Here is a 13,318-nt window from a genome sequence, read left to right as displayed (position 1 = left end):
AGCAACCAAGCCCGTGCATCACTACTGAGCCTCTGTTCTGTTCCACAGCCCAGGACCTGCAACTACTGATGCCCTTTCGCCCTGGAGCCCACGCTCCACAAGAGAAGCCACCGCAATGAGAAGCCTGCACACCACAGCTGGAGAGTAGCCCCCAATCACTGCAAACTAGAGAAAAGGCTGTGCAGCAACAACGATTAAAAAAAAGAAAAAGAAAGAATGTTTAAAGACAGTTATTATCCAACTGTTCATATAACCCAAAATTATAAATATAAATCAATTGGCCAGACAAAGGCAAAACTGGGAAAAAATTTCAAGCTGTATATTGCCTTAAATATTAACTATGGACATTAAGAGAAACTTCGTATTATTTTAGGAAGTCAACAGTACTCAAGTGTTGAACTCTTTTAATGTGACTTCTACTTCAAAACAAATTAAGTAAGATAAAATTCTCAGCAATTCTAGAGGAGGCTCCCCATAACACAAACCAGGAAAACAGTACTGAGGAATACAAGCTGTGAACTTACCAAGCATTTTTTTGTTCATAACTACTACACCAAAGGAAAGTCTTTGGTACCTGCACCATCCACAGGACACTTGTAGGATGGCTGCCGCAAAGCACAGGAGTTAAAGTGCTGCCTCTAGTATCCAGCTGTTCGGATTTGAATACTGGCTTTTCCTCTAGCACGTGTTTACTGACAATTGAAAAGTTTACAAAGGTGAGCTGAAAATAATAGCACAGTTGAAAAAAAGATGTCTTTGAACTAAAGATGGACAAATGTTAAAAATATTTTAAGAGAGGAAGTATATTTAAGCAGAAATTGTTTTAAGTAATCAAACCATTTTGGAGCTAGTTTCCTTTTTCATCCTAAACCAGATTATTTCTTTAACTACTGCCTATTTTCTTTTCATTCTTTCCAATCTTATTATGGTTAAGTTTGAGGCTTACTTAAAATAAAAATTTTCAAATCTTTGTAGTTTAAAAATTAATTGTCTAGCTTGTAATCAAGGTTGGTCCATCTTTACTTCTTCCTACCTGTTCTACTCATCTCTCGCTTATGCATATTCCCTCCACCAGAGGGCAGACAAAAGAAAGATGAAGTCGTGAAATACAAAGTTGATAACTTATTTGCTTCCAGAGAATCTTGAGCGGTGCCACCAAAAAACTTTAAACAGCACTGATGTTCTCTGAGACAGTCTTCAATTGCAAAAGCGTTAAATAAAATACAACCAGACAGTTGGCAATATTAATGCATTTATTCATTCATTCAACAAATATCTGAGTTCCAACCACATGCAGGGCACATTCCAGTCTCCAGGGATTCAGCCGTAAACAAAATGAAGTTTCCCATGGTCATGGAGCTTTATTCTACCTATGTCTAGGAGAGGATAATAAAGCATGTGAATAAATAACAATTTCAAGTAAAGCACTGTGCAGGGGGAAAAAAAGAAGCTACAGGATGACCAGGAAGGGTATTTTTAAATAATTTAATCTAAGTTAAAGACCTGAATGAAATGAGTGAATGAGCCATGCCTTAAAAGGGGAAGAGCACTCCAAGCACAAGAAACAGTAAAATGCAAAGGCCCTGAGGCAGAAACTAACCTGGCAAGCTGAATCAACAGGAGACAGGGGTGAAGGCTGGAGGGGAGTGAACCAAGCAGAAGCTATACAGAGGTGGGCAGGAGCCAACTATGTGATACATGGGCCTCTAGACCATAATAAAAACTTCATATTAAATCTAACACTAATGGGTTTTGATAACTGGGAGACAGAATCTAATTTGACTCCTACCTTTTAAAGTTCATGCTGGTTTCCAGGAGACACACAGACTGGAAGCTGAAGGACCAGTTAGGTGCTACTACAGTTGTCTGGGCCAGGAAAGATGGTGTTTGACACAAGGATAGTGGTAGTGGAAGTGATTAAAAAATAAGGCAAATTTGGAATAAATTTTAAGTTAGAGCCCACTGTTCAGTCGCTAAGTTATGTCTGACTCTGCAACCCCATGAACTGCAGCACGCCAGGCTTTCCTGTCCCTCACCAGCTCCCAGAGTTTGCTCAAACTCATGTCCATTGAGTCAGTGATGCCACCCAACCATCTCATCCTCTGTCGTCCCCTTCTCCTCCTGCCTTCAATCTTTTCCAGCATCAGGGTCTTTTCTAATGAGTCAGCTCTTTGCATCAGGTGGCCAGTGTATTGGAGCTTCCACATCAGTCCTTCCAATGAGTGTTCGGGGTTGATTTTCTTTAGGATAGAGCCCATAATACTTGCCAATAAATATAGGATGAGTGAATCAGGATTACTCTTAGGAGTTTTAAACTTGAGCATCTAGGTGGACGGTGATACCATTAACTGAGCTGGAAAAGAATTACAAGCCATAGCCAGTGAGGCCAGATGAAGATCAGAATTAGTGTCCCAGAAGTCAAGGGAAAGAATGTTTCCATAAGGAAGGAGTTGTCAAATGTGGTTGAGAGATCTAATTTTGTCCCTGATGACATTGAGAAGAATGGTTCTGGGGCATAGGAAAGATAAAGTCTCTGGAGTAGGTTCAGAAAAAAATGTGAAGTGAGGAGTTGAGAAGTAGACACAGGCGAAATGGAATCTTTGAAAAATTTTTGAACACAATGTAGCTTTATTAGTTTTTGAAGTTTTAACTTGCCTGTTTTTGAAATTTCAAACTTAAAGTTGAAAAATTTTGGTGCTCACTCTGTAAAGAATCCGCCTGCAATGCAGGAGACTCGGGTTCAATCCCTGGATCGGGAAGATCCTCTGGAGGAGGAAATGAAAACCCACTCTAGTATTCTTGTTTGGAGAATCCTATGGACAGAGGAGACTAGTGGATTATAGCCCATGGCGTCAGAAAGAGTCAGACGTTGACTTCGCTACTAAACCACCACCTATCATAATGAACAGTCTTATTCCATTCACCTAGATTTACCAACTGTTAACATTTGCCACCTTTGCTTTATTGCTCTCTTTATATGTAATAATCATTATTGCTTATTCATTTGAGAGTAAACTGAAGGTATTTTGACCCTTTACTCCTAAATAATTCACTGTGTATCCTTCCAAGAACAAGGGCATTTTCCTATGTAACTACAGTGCTGTGCTGTGCTAAGGCACTTCAGTTGTGGCCGACTTTCGCGACCCTATGGACTATGGCCCGCCAGGCTCCTCTATCCATGGGACTCTCCAGGCAAGAATACTGGAGTGGGTTGCCATGCCCTCCTCCAGGGGATCTTCCCAACCCAAGGACTGAACCCACGTTACTTATATCTGCTGCATTGGCAGGCGGGGTCCTTACAACTACTGCCCCCTGAGAAGCCCTGTAACTACAGTACAATGAACAAATTCAGGAAATTTAACATTGATATCCTATTATTTAATATTCAACACATATGCAAATTTTGCCAACAACCCAATAATGTTCTTAGAGTGGATTTTCCAATTCAAGATCCAATCCAGGATTCTGCACTGAATTTAATTCGCAGGTCTTTCCTTTAATCTGAAACTGTTCCTCTGCCTTTGTCTTTCACAACATTAGCCTGTTGGAAGAGCCAGTTACTTAGTAGAACAATCCTCAATTAAGGTCCCTCTATTGATTCCTTGTGATGAGATTTTGGTTATGCATTGCATAAATACCACAGGAAAGTAATGACATTCCCTAGTTCGAGTGTGTCAAGAAGAACATGTTTTTCCCACTACTGGTGATATTAATTTTGATTACTTGGTTGAGGTGATGCCTGACAGACTTCTCCACTGTGAAGTTACTGTATCCCCCTTGGTCATTAATCTCAAGAAAGACCACTGCAAACTGTAGTAATATCCTTTCCTCCATCCAACTTCCTCCACTAGTAACATTTGCCTGACTCGGTATTACCATAATGGTTGCAAACTAGTGACTTTTCTAACTACTGTTCCTTCTACAGTTTTTATTGTCCATCTAGCAGGAAGAGTTTTTCCCTTTTTCTTATTTGTTTATTATGGACTTGGGGATTCTGATTGTATTCAATAATCAGTTATAATCCATTGCTGTTCCTATTCATTTTGATGCCCCAATTCTCTCAGATTTGACGTGCCCTCATTTTTTAAAAAATCACTTCCTTACTTTGTGTTCCATCCTCATCTTGTATTTTCCCTTCTTCAGCCCTGGAACTGGAAGTAAAGTCTGATGCTGAAAAGAACAATATTACATAGGAACCTGGAATGTTAGGTCCATGAATCAAGGTAAACTGGAGGTGGTCAAACAGGAGATGGCAAGAGTGAACACTGACATTATAGGAATCAGTGGACTAAGATGGACTGGAATGGGAGAATTTAACTCAGATGACCATTGTATCTACTACTGTGGGCAGGAATCCTTTAGAAGAAATGGAGTAGCCATCATGGTCAACAAAAGAGTCTGAATGCAGTATTTGGATGCAATCTGAAAAACGAGAATGATCTCTGTTCGATTCCAAGGCAAACCATTCAATATCACGGTAATTCAAGTCTATGCCCCAACCAGTAATGCTGAAGAAGCTGAACAGTTCTATGAAGATCTACAAGACCTTCTAGAACTAACACCCAAAAAAGATGTCCTTTTCATTATAGGGGATTGGAATGCAAAAGCAGGAAGTCAAGAAACACCTGGAGTAACAGGCAAATTTGGCCTTGGAGTACAGAATGAAGCAGGGCAAAGGCTAACAGAGTTCTGCCAAGAGAATGCACTGGTCATAACCAACACCCTCTTCTAACAACACAAGAGAAGACTCTACACATGGACATCACCAGATGGTCAACACCAAAATCAGATTGATTATATTCTTTGCAGCCCAAGATGGAGAAACTCTATAGAGTCAGCAAAAACAAGACCGGGAGCTGACTGTTCAGATCATGAACTCCTTTTTGCAAAATTCAGAATTAATTGAAAAAAGTAGGGAAAACCACTAGACCATTCAGGTATGACCTAAATCAAATCCCTTAAGATTATACAGTGGAAGTGACAAATAGATTCAAGGGCTTAGATCTGATAGACAGAGTGCCTGAAGAACTATGGACGGAGGTCTGTGACACTGTACAGGAGGCAGTAATCAAGACCATCCTCAGGAAGAAGAAAGGCAAAATGGTTGCCTGAGGAGCTTTTCTCAAATAGCTGAGAAAGAAATGATGCAAAAAGCAAAGGAGAAAAGGAAAGATATACCCATTTGAATGCAGAGTTCCAAAGAATAGCAAGGAGAGATAAGAAGGCCTTCCTCAGTCATCAGTGCAAAGAAATAGAGGAAAACAACAAAATGGGAAAGACTACAGATATCTTAAAGAAAATTAGAGATATCAAGGGAACATTTCATGCAAAGATGGGCTCAATAAAGGACAGAAATGGTATGGACCTAACAGAAGCAGAAGATGAGATGGCAAGAATACACAGAAGAACTATACAAAAAAGATCTTCACGATCCAGATAATCACGATGGTGTGATCACTCACCTTGAACCAGACATCCTGGAATGCAAAGTCAAGTGGACCTTAGGAAGCATCACTATGAACAAAGCTAGTGGGGGTGATGGAATTGCAGTTGAGCTATTTAAATTCCTAAAAGATGATGCTGTGAAAGTGCTGCACTCAATATGCCAGCAAATTTGGAAAACTCAGCAGTGGCCACAGGACTGGAAAAGGTCTGTTTTCATTCCAATCCCAAAGAAAGGCAATGCCAAAGAATGCTCAAACTACCGCACAACTGCGCTCATCTCACACGCTAGTAAAGTAATGCTCAAATTCTCCAAGCCAGGCTTCAACAGTACGTGAACCGTGAACTTTCAGATGTTCAGCTGGATTTAGAAAAGGCAGAGGAACCACAGATCAAATTGCCAGCATTCGCTGGATCATCAAAAAAGCAAGAGAGTTCCAGAAAAACATCTATTTCTGCTTTATTGACTATGCCAAAGCCTTTGACTGTGTGGATCACAATAAACTGTGGAAAATTCTGAAAGAGATGGGAATACCAGACCACCTGACCTGCCTCTTGAGAAACCTATATGCAGGTCAGGAAGCAACAGTTAGAACTGGACATGGAACAACATACTGGTTCCAAATCGGGAAAGGAGTAGGTCAAGGCTTTATCCTTTCACCCTACTTACTTAACTTATATGCAGAGTTCAGTTCAGTTGCTCAGTCGTGTCCAACTCTTTGCGACCCCATGAACCGCAGCATGCCAGGCCTCCCTGTCCATCACAAACTCCTGGAGTCCACCCAAACCCATGTCCCTTGAGTCGGTGATGCCATCCAACTATCTCATCCTCTGTCGTCCCCTTCTCCTCCTGCCCTCAATCTTTCCCAGCATCAGGGTGTTTTCAAATGAGTAGCTCTTCACTTCAGGTGGACAAAGTATTGGAGCTTCAGCTTCATGCAAAATGCCGGGCTGGATGAAGCACAGATCAGATCAGATCAGATCAGTCACTCAGTCGTGTCCGACTCTTTGCGACCCCATGAATCGCAGCACGCCAGGCCTCCCTGTCCCTCACCAACTCCTGGAGTTCACTCAGACTCACGTCCATCGCGATGAAGCACAAGCTGGAATCAAAACTGCCTGGAGAAGTATCAATAACCTCAGATATGCAGATGACACCACTCTTATGGAAGAAAGGGAAGAAGAACTAAAGAGCCTCTTGATGAAAGGGCAAGAGGAGTCAAAAAGTTGGCTTAAAACTTAGCATTCAGAAAACTAATATCATGACATCCGGTCCCATCACTCAAGGCAAATAGATAGGGAAACAATGGAAACAGTGAGAGACTTTATTTTTGCAGGCTCCAAAATCACTGCAGATGGTGACCGCAGCCATGAAATTAAAAGAGGATTGCTCCTTGGAAGAAAATCTATGACTAACCTAGACAGCATATTCAAAAGCAGAGACACTACTTTGCCAACAAAGGTCCGTCTAGTCAAGGCTATGGTTTTTCCAGTAGTCATGTATGGATGTGAGAGCTGGACTATAAAGAAAGCTGAGTGCCGAAGAATTGATGCTTTTGAACTGTGGTGTTGGAGAAGACTCTTGAGAGTCCCTTGGACTGCAAGGAGATCCAACCAGTCCATCCTAAAGGAAATCAGTCCTGAATATTCACTGGAAGGACTGATACTGAAGCTGAAACTCCTATCCTTTGGCCACCTGATGCTAAGAACTGACTCATTTGAAAAGACCCTGACGCTGGGAAGATTGAAGGAAGGAGGAGAAGGGGACGAGAGGATGAGATGATTGGATGGCATCACTGACTCAATAGACATGAGTTTGAGTAAGCTCTGGGAGTTGGTGATGGACAGGGAAGCCTGGCATGCTGCAGTCCATGGGGTCGCAGAGTCGGACACAACTGAGTGACTGAACTGAACTGAGCCCTGGAATTTGCCATTGATTTGGGCAAACTAGCTGCGCTCACTGCTACTAGGGTGTCATTAGTTCTAGCCCTTTCGTTACACAGAGTTAGGAATTATATGCATGCCTGTATGAATGGATATTTTAATCACAAGTTCATATGGATAACTCTTAATTCCCATCCAACATTGCCGAGGTCTTCACTGCCTTCTTCTATTTCCTATTTTTATTTCCCTTCTTCTACAGTGAAAATCCTAGTTCCCAACATAGCAAGGAATTTACTCATTTGCTCAGTCCTATAATACACACAGAACAATTGTAAAATTGCTATCTCTCTACCACTATACATAACAGCCTAATACACCTGATTCAAGATTTCTTGTTTTTATTTTTGTAAGTCCTTTTATCTTAGGTTAAAGGTATATAATCAAATTCTGTGTTAAAAGTTTACTTGGATTCATTTTTTTTTTATTCTGAGAATTTGTTATTAAAGTACAGTCAGTTAATTTGCTGCTGTCTGTATTCAGTTTTAGAAGTTTTTTCCCTCCCAACCTTGTTAATTTCATTTTAAAAAATATATAAAATATTAAAAAGTTTCCAAAACTCATAACTACACAAAAAGGTTTAACAGAGCATAGCCACTCCCTCCACCATCCCTTTTACTCTGTTCCTACCCATTCCTCGCAGGTAACTAATTAGTTTCTGGTTATCTCTTCTCTATTTACTTTTGCTATATCAAAATTATGATGTTTTCTTCATGTGGAACAGAGAAATGGGACAGAATACTGGATCAAGAAAGAATTTTAAGATGGAAGACATAACAGAATGTTTGCATTATTTTCTAAATGATTCCACAGAAACTGAAATTGAAGATGTAGAAGGGATAGGATAACTACAGAAGGAAATATCCATCAAAATTCCTTCTGCTTAATTTGAGGGACATTGAAGAATTCCCATATTCCAAAATAGACTGCCATCCTGTTTGTAACCTTCCAAATTACTAATATCTATGGCTCTAGAGAACTCATATAAAAATAGGGTTATTATTTAGAAGGATAATTAAGCTAACACTACCTACTAATGTGGGGCTTCCCTGGTGGCTCAGTAATAACAAATCCACGTGATAATGCAGGAGATATGGGCTCAATCCCTGGGTCAGGAAGATCCCCTAGAGAAAGAAAGGGCAACCCACTCCAGTATTTTTGCCTGGGAAATCCCATGGACAGAGGAGTCTCACAAAAGAGTTGGATACAACTTAGCAACTAAACAATTACAATCTATTAATGGCAGTAGGAGAAATTCTGCCCTGGCAAGTGGGAAGTTTCAAACTTGAGCTAGACATTTAAGAGGAAAAGAGGTGAGAAGAGAATGACTCAAACAAGGATCTGTATAATAGCACTGACAGATAATAATGATTGTGCTAGAAAAACAAACTCACATCTCTGGGAACCTCTTGGAAAATTTACTAATATGCTAATGAGTAACAGGGTTATTCCTCATGATGCTGTCAGTGTGGCACAGAGGGAAGAACATAAACTTCACAGAGAGGTCTGGCCTTAAATCCCAAATGAATTACCTAATAGCTACATAACCACTGGCAAGTTATTACTTAACATCTCAGAGCCACAGTTTTCTTACCTATCATGTTAATATAGGACATAAACAGAATAATGTACAGCATTGCCCCTGGCCCAGATGAGTGTGCACACTCAGGTGTGTTCGACTGTGTGTGACTCTATGGACTGTAGCACACCAGGCTCCTCTGCCCATGGAATTTTCCAGGCAACAATAATGGAGTGGGTTGCCATTTCCTTCTCCAGGGGATCTTCCCGAACCAGGGATCAAATTTCTGTCTCTTGTACCTGGCCCAGAACATATGTTTAATAAGTAGTTCCTATAATCAACACAGATTAACAAGGTATTCTACAATAACATGCCTGAAAGGAATCCGTGCAATCACACCATCTCAGGCAGTATTTGGGGCTTTCTGGGTAGCTCAGCAGTAAAGAATTCGCCTGCAGTGCAGGAAACATTGGAGACCTGGGTTCAATTCCTGGGTCAGGAAGATCCCCTGGAGGAGGTCATGGCAATCCACTCCAGTATTCTTGCCAGGAAAATCCCAAGGACAAGGAGCCTGGTGGGCTACTTAGTCCATGGGGTCACAAAGAGTTGGACACAACTGATCATGCACATACGCAGGTGGTATTTGGTAAGAGAAAAAAAAATGTCCACGTAATTCCAATTCTCAATTTTCAGAATGTCCCAGAATCTATTTTTAAAAGTGTAAAAATATATGCTGACATACTAAAGTGCCAATGATTTAAAAGAAACCATTCTAGGGAGATGTTGATCAAATGTTAAAAACCTCTAGTTATAAGGTGAATACCTTCTGGGGATTTAATGTACAACATGGTGACTACAGTGTGGTTCAGATGGTAAAGAATCTGCCTGCAATGGGGGAGTGACCCAGGTTCAATCCCTGGATCAGGAAAATCCTCTGGAGAAGGAAATGACAACCCACTCCAGCATTCCTGCCTGGAAAATCCCATGGACAGAGGTGCCTGGTGGGCTACAGTCCATGGGGAGGCAGTCAGTCAGACACAACTGGGCAACTAACACTTTCACTTCACTTTCATTGCATACTTGAAAGTTGCCATAGAACAGAGCTTAAATATCCTACATACACACACACACAGAGCTAATTATAGGAGGTGATGGATGTATTAACTAACCTTAACTTCCATAATCATTTTGCAATTTATATATCAAATGATCACTCTGTACACCTTAAACTTACACAATGTTATGTTAACTGTATCAATTATATCAATAAAGCTGGAGAAAGTAATAATAGAAACTATTCTGCAAGTTAACTGCTAATAACTCAGAATAAACTAAGGAATACCTACAGCTCACAAAGAAATGAACATAAATCTATTACAAGCAATATTACCCAATCTTATAATTTTATAAATTCATATACACACAAGAGAATTAAGGACACTGAATAAAACAGTATTTTAAGTTTCTATTTTACTTTCAAATTAATCTACAAACCAAAATGTAACATGGAAAGTCTTAAATGACCTTTAACTAAATACTGAAAAATACAATAAACTTTCAGAGCCTAGAATCAGTAATAACAACCCCAAAACCCCATACATAAGAGTCTTAATATGTGCAATGGCAATGAGACTCAAAGCATACAGTTTTATCCTATAGACCGTCGTTTTCCTTGACAACTAGTAATGACTTCTATTTCATCTTAAATAATCGGTGTGTGGTCTATTTCTGTTCTAGAAGATGCGCTTTAAAGGTCACAATCTTAGTTTGCAATACTAAGATGATTAGAATGCATCAACAATGCAATCCCGAATGTCTTAGAAAACTTTCCAGTAGGGTGCTAATCCACAGACAGAGCTATTTTGCTTGTGGAGGGAGAAAGACGCATCCTTACTAAGAGAAAAGGAAGGGAGAGGAAAAAAGGAAAAAAAGGGAGAGAGAGGGATGCAAAATAACAAAGCACTGCTTCCATAAACAAATCAAAGTCTGTTCTTAAACTTTGGGAAATTCTATCTATCTATCTATCTTCCTCTACCAAATAGCAATAAAACTACAAGGCAATCATTTGTGTTTGGAAGCAGAAAAAGACTACGGAGAGAAAAGGAAAAAAACATTTTGTCATGTACTGAACTTACAAGTATTCAAAATCCTTAAACTCCACCTCCACCAAATATCCACCAAATATTGAGCATCACATCCTTTTCAAAATAAATCTAACATGAAACCACTGGACTCATTTTTAGCACTCGGTAGAGAACTTTTATCTCTCCCAGCGCTCACCACCCAATAACCCTTCTGGGCAGCCCTGAATAACCGCTATTCTCGGGACAAACAAGAGCTCGCGTTCCAGTACCCCGGAGGAGCCTCCGGGCGCGGAGAGGAACTAGGGGTCTGGAGGCCAAGGACCACTGACCGCCCCCTCGCTGCCCAGAGCCAGAGGTCCGAGCCGCCCAGGAAGTGCCCGAAGCGGCGGCCGAGCGGCGGTCCCCGCACCCCAGCGGAGTGCCATCGAGGCGCACCCGCCCCGTCCCTCCCAGGCAAGGTCCGCCTCCCAGAGTCCCCAGTCTTCGAGTAAGGAGGGACCTCGCCGACCCCGAGCCGCCTTCCAGAGCCGGGTTCCGCCCGGGCGGCCCCGCGCCGCCTCCCGGGCCGGGTTCCGCCAGGGCGGATCCGCGGCGCCTCCTGCCCCCGCGGGGCGCACCGACGAGCCGCTGCTCGCGCAGCCGCCGCCTACCTGGAGGGAGCTGGGGCCCGCGTGGACTGGGGGTGCGGTGGTCGGCTGGGCGCTCAGCAGCCCCTGGCGCGCGAAGCCAGCGTGCAGAGCGCAGTGCACCGCGGAGACCAGCGCCGCGAAGATCCGCCGACCACACCCAGGCCCGCGCCGCCCAGCAGCCAACTCCGCGGCGCGCGGGGCCGGGGCGGGGACGTGGCTCGAGGCGCAAGGCACGAGGCACGAGGCGCGCGGACTCTGCGGGGACGCGCCGCGGGCGCGCGCAGATCCTGGAGCTTGCGCGTCCGGGGTCGGGGGGCGAAAGCTGCTGGCGCGGCGCGCAGCTTTTGCTTCCTATTTTTTCTCTCGTTTCCTGCTAGAAGGAGAAGAAAAACATTAATTCCCCGGGCAGTTTCGTTTTCTTGGTGCGGTGCCTGGACTCCGGAGCACACTTCTGAGGAGTGCCCAAGTGGTGTGGCCGGTTTCCTTCCTGCCACCGCGCAGGCCTCAGCTTGCTCGTGGGCTGGATAGAGGGGCTGACTTAGGAGACCTCAAGGTCCCATTTAGGTTTCACATTCTGTGAACTGAAGCCCCGAGACTTCCAAAATTGCCTTGGGATCCCAGCTCTATCGTCGCTAGTTGTGTGACCGTGTACCGTCTCATGGACTGTTTCATCGTGGGCAAAGGAGGGCTAGTGTACCTACCTCATGAAGGTGCGAAATCTTTTAATGAGGTAACGTTTGCACAGAGCCTGCCTCTGAATAAATGATCAACGCTTGGAAGTTATTGTTATTGCTGTCGCTGATGAAACCGGGCCTTCCAGAAAACCCTGTCAATTCTCTCATCTCTGCATGAGTTAAACATCACATGGAACCGACTTTTTCCAGATTTCTAGGGCTGTTTTATGTTTAAAATGTCATAAAATGAATGCATCTACCCAGTTTGCTTCCTCTGAAGTCAGTACCGCCCGGGAGCAATTTTCCTCTCCCCCCCACCCCCATCTTTCTTCTGAGTTAAATCCAGTTTGACAGACTGTTGCTATAGCATTCCTTCTCTGACGTCAAACAATTTAAAGAAACAGCCCCGGGTAGCGAAAACTGCAGAGGAGTTCTTTGTGGAGTTTCTGTGAAGAAACGTTTGAACAATATCATGAGAGAACTTTAACACCTCCGCAGCCTTCGACTTCTTCTTCAGCAGCTCCCTGAAATAAATTTTTTAGTACCTTCATGATGAGCACAACCCTGACTGCAGCAGTGGAGAAGATGTGACCGTTTTGTGGAAAAGCCAGACCATGACAAAAATGGAAACAGCTGTGGTGCTAGGACGATGAAATTATAGGTGGTTCCCCCCCACCACCACCACCAGCAGATTTTTATTTTCCTTAATGTGAGGTGCTTGTTTCCATTAAGAAAAAGGAGACATGCCAAATCTTCTACATATATGTGTCTGAAAAGTTGATTGGGACCTGAATAGTTTGCAGCCATAACTATTTATGTTTTATTAATCAAATCCTGAGCATTATCATTGTCATGTTTAAGAGGAAGCAAAGGGAAATTATTATTTAAGGAACTCCTATTATGTACCAGGCTCCCTGCTTTCTTACATTGTACTTAATTCTCATACTAATTTTTCAGTGTGCAGTCTATCTCTGTTTTACAGATCAAAAAAAAAAAAAAATAAGGCTCAATGAGATTAAGTAATTTATA

General features: G+C 42.4%; 1 protein-coding gene across 2 annotated transcripts in view; it reads right to left on the bottom strand.

Moving 5' to 3' along the window:
• The window catches only part of GNB4 (G protein subunit beta 4), a 71,298-nt gene extending 59,453 nt beyond the window's left edge, over positions 1-11,845 (bottom strand). For both annotated transcript variants that reach the window (XM_070791580.1, XM_070791582.1), the window contains exon 1: positions 11,637-11,845. The gene's annotated coding sequence lies outside the window, so the exon portion shown is untranslated. The remainder of the gene's footprint in view (positions 1-11,636) is intronic.
• Positions 11,846-13,318: the final 1,473 nt, after the last annotated feature.

The sequence above is a fragment of the Bos indicus genome, chromosome 1 (genome assembly GCF_029378745.1).
Source record: "Bos indicus isolate NIAB-ARS_2022 breed Sahiwal x Tharparkar chromosome 1, NIAB-ARS_B.indTharparkar_mat_pri_1.0, whole genome shotgun sequence".
NCBI lineage: Eukaryota > Metazoa > Chordata > Mammalia > Artiodactyla > Bovidae > Bos > Bos indicus.
Note: the sequence above shows the minus strand (reverse complement) of the source record. Positions and strands in the feature narration are given on the sequence as shown.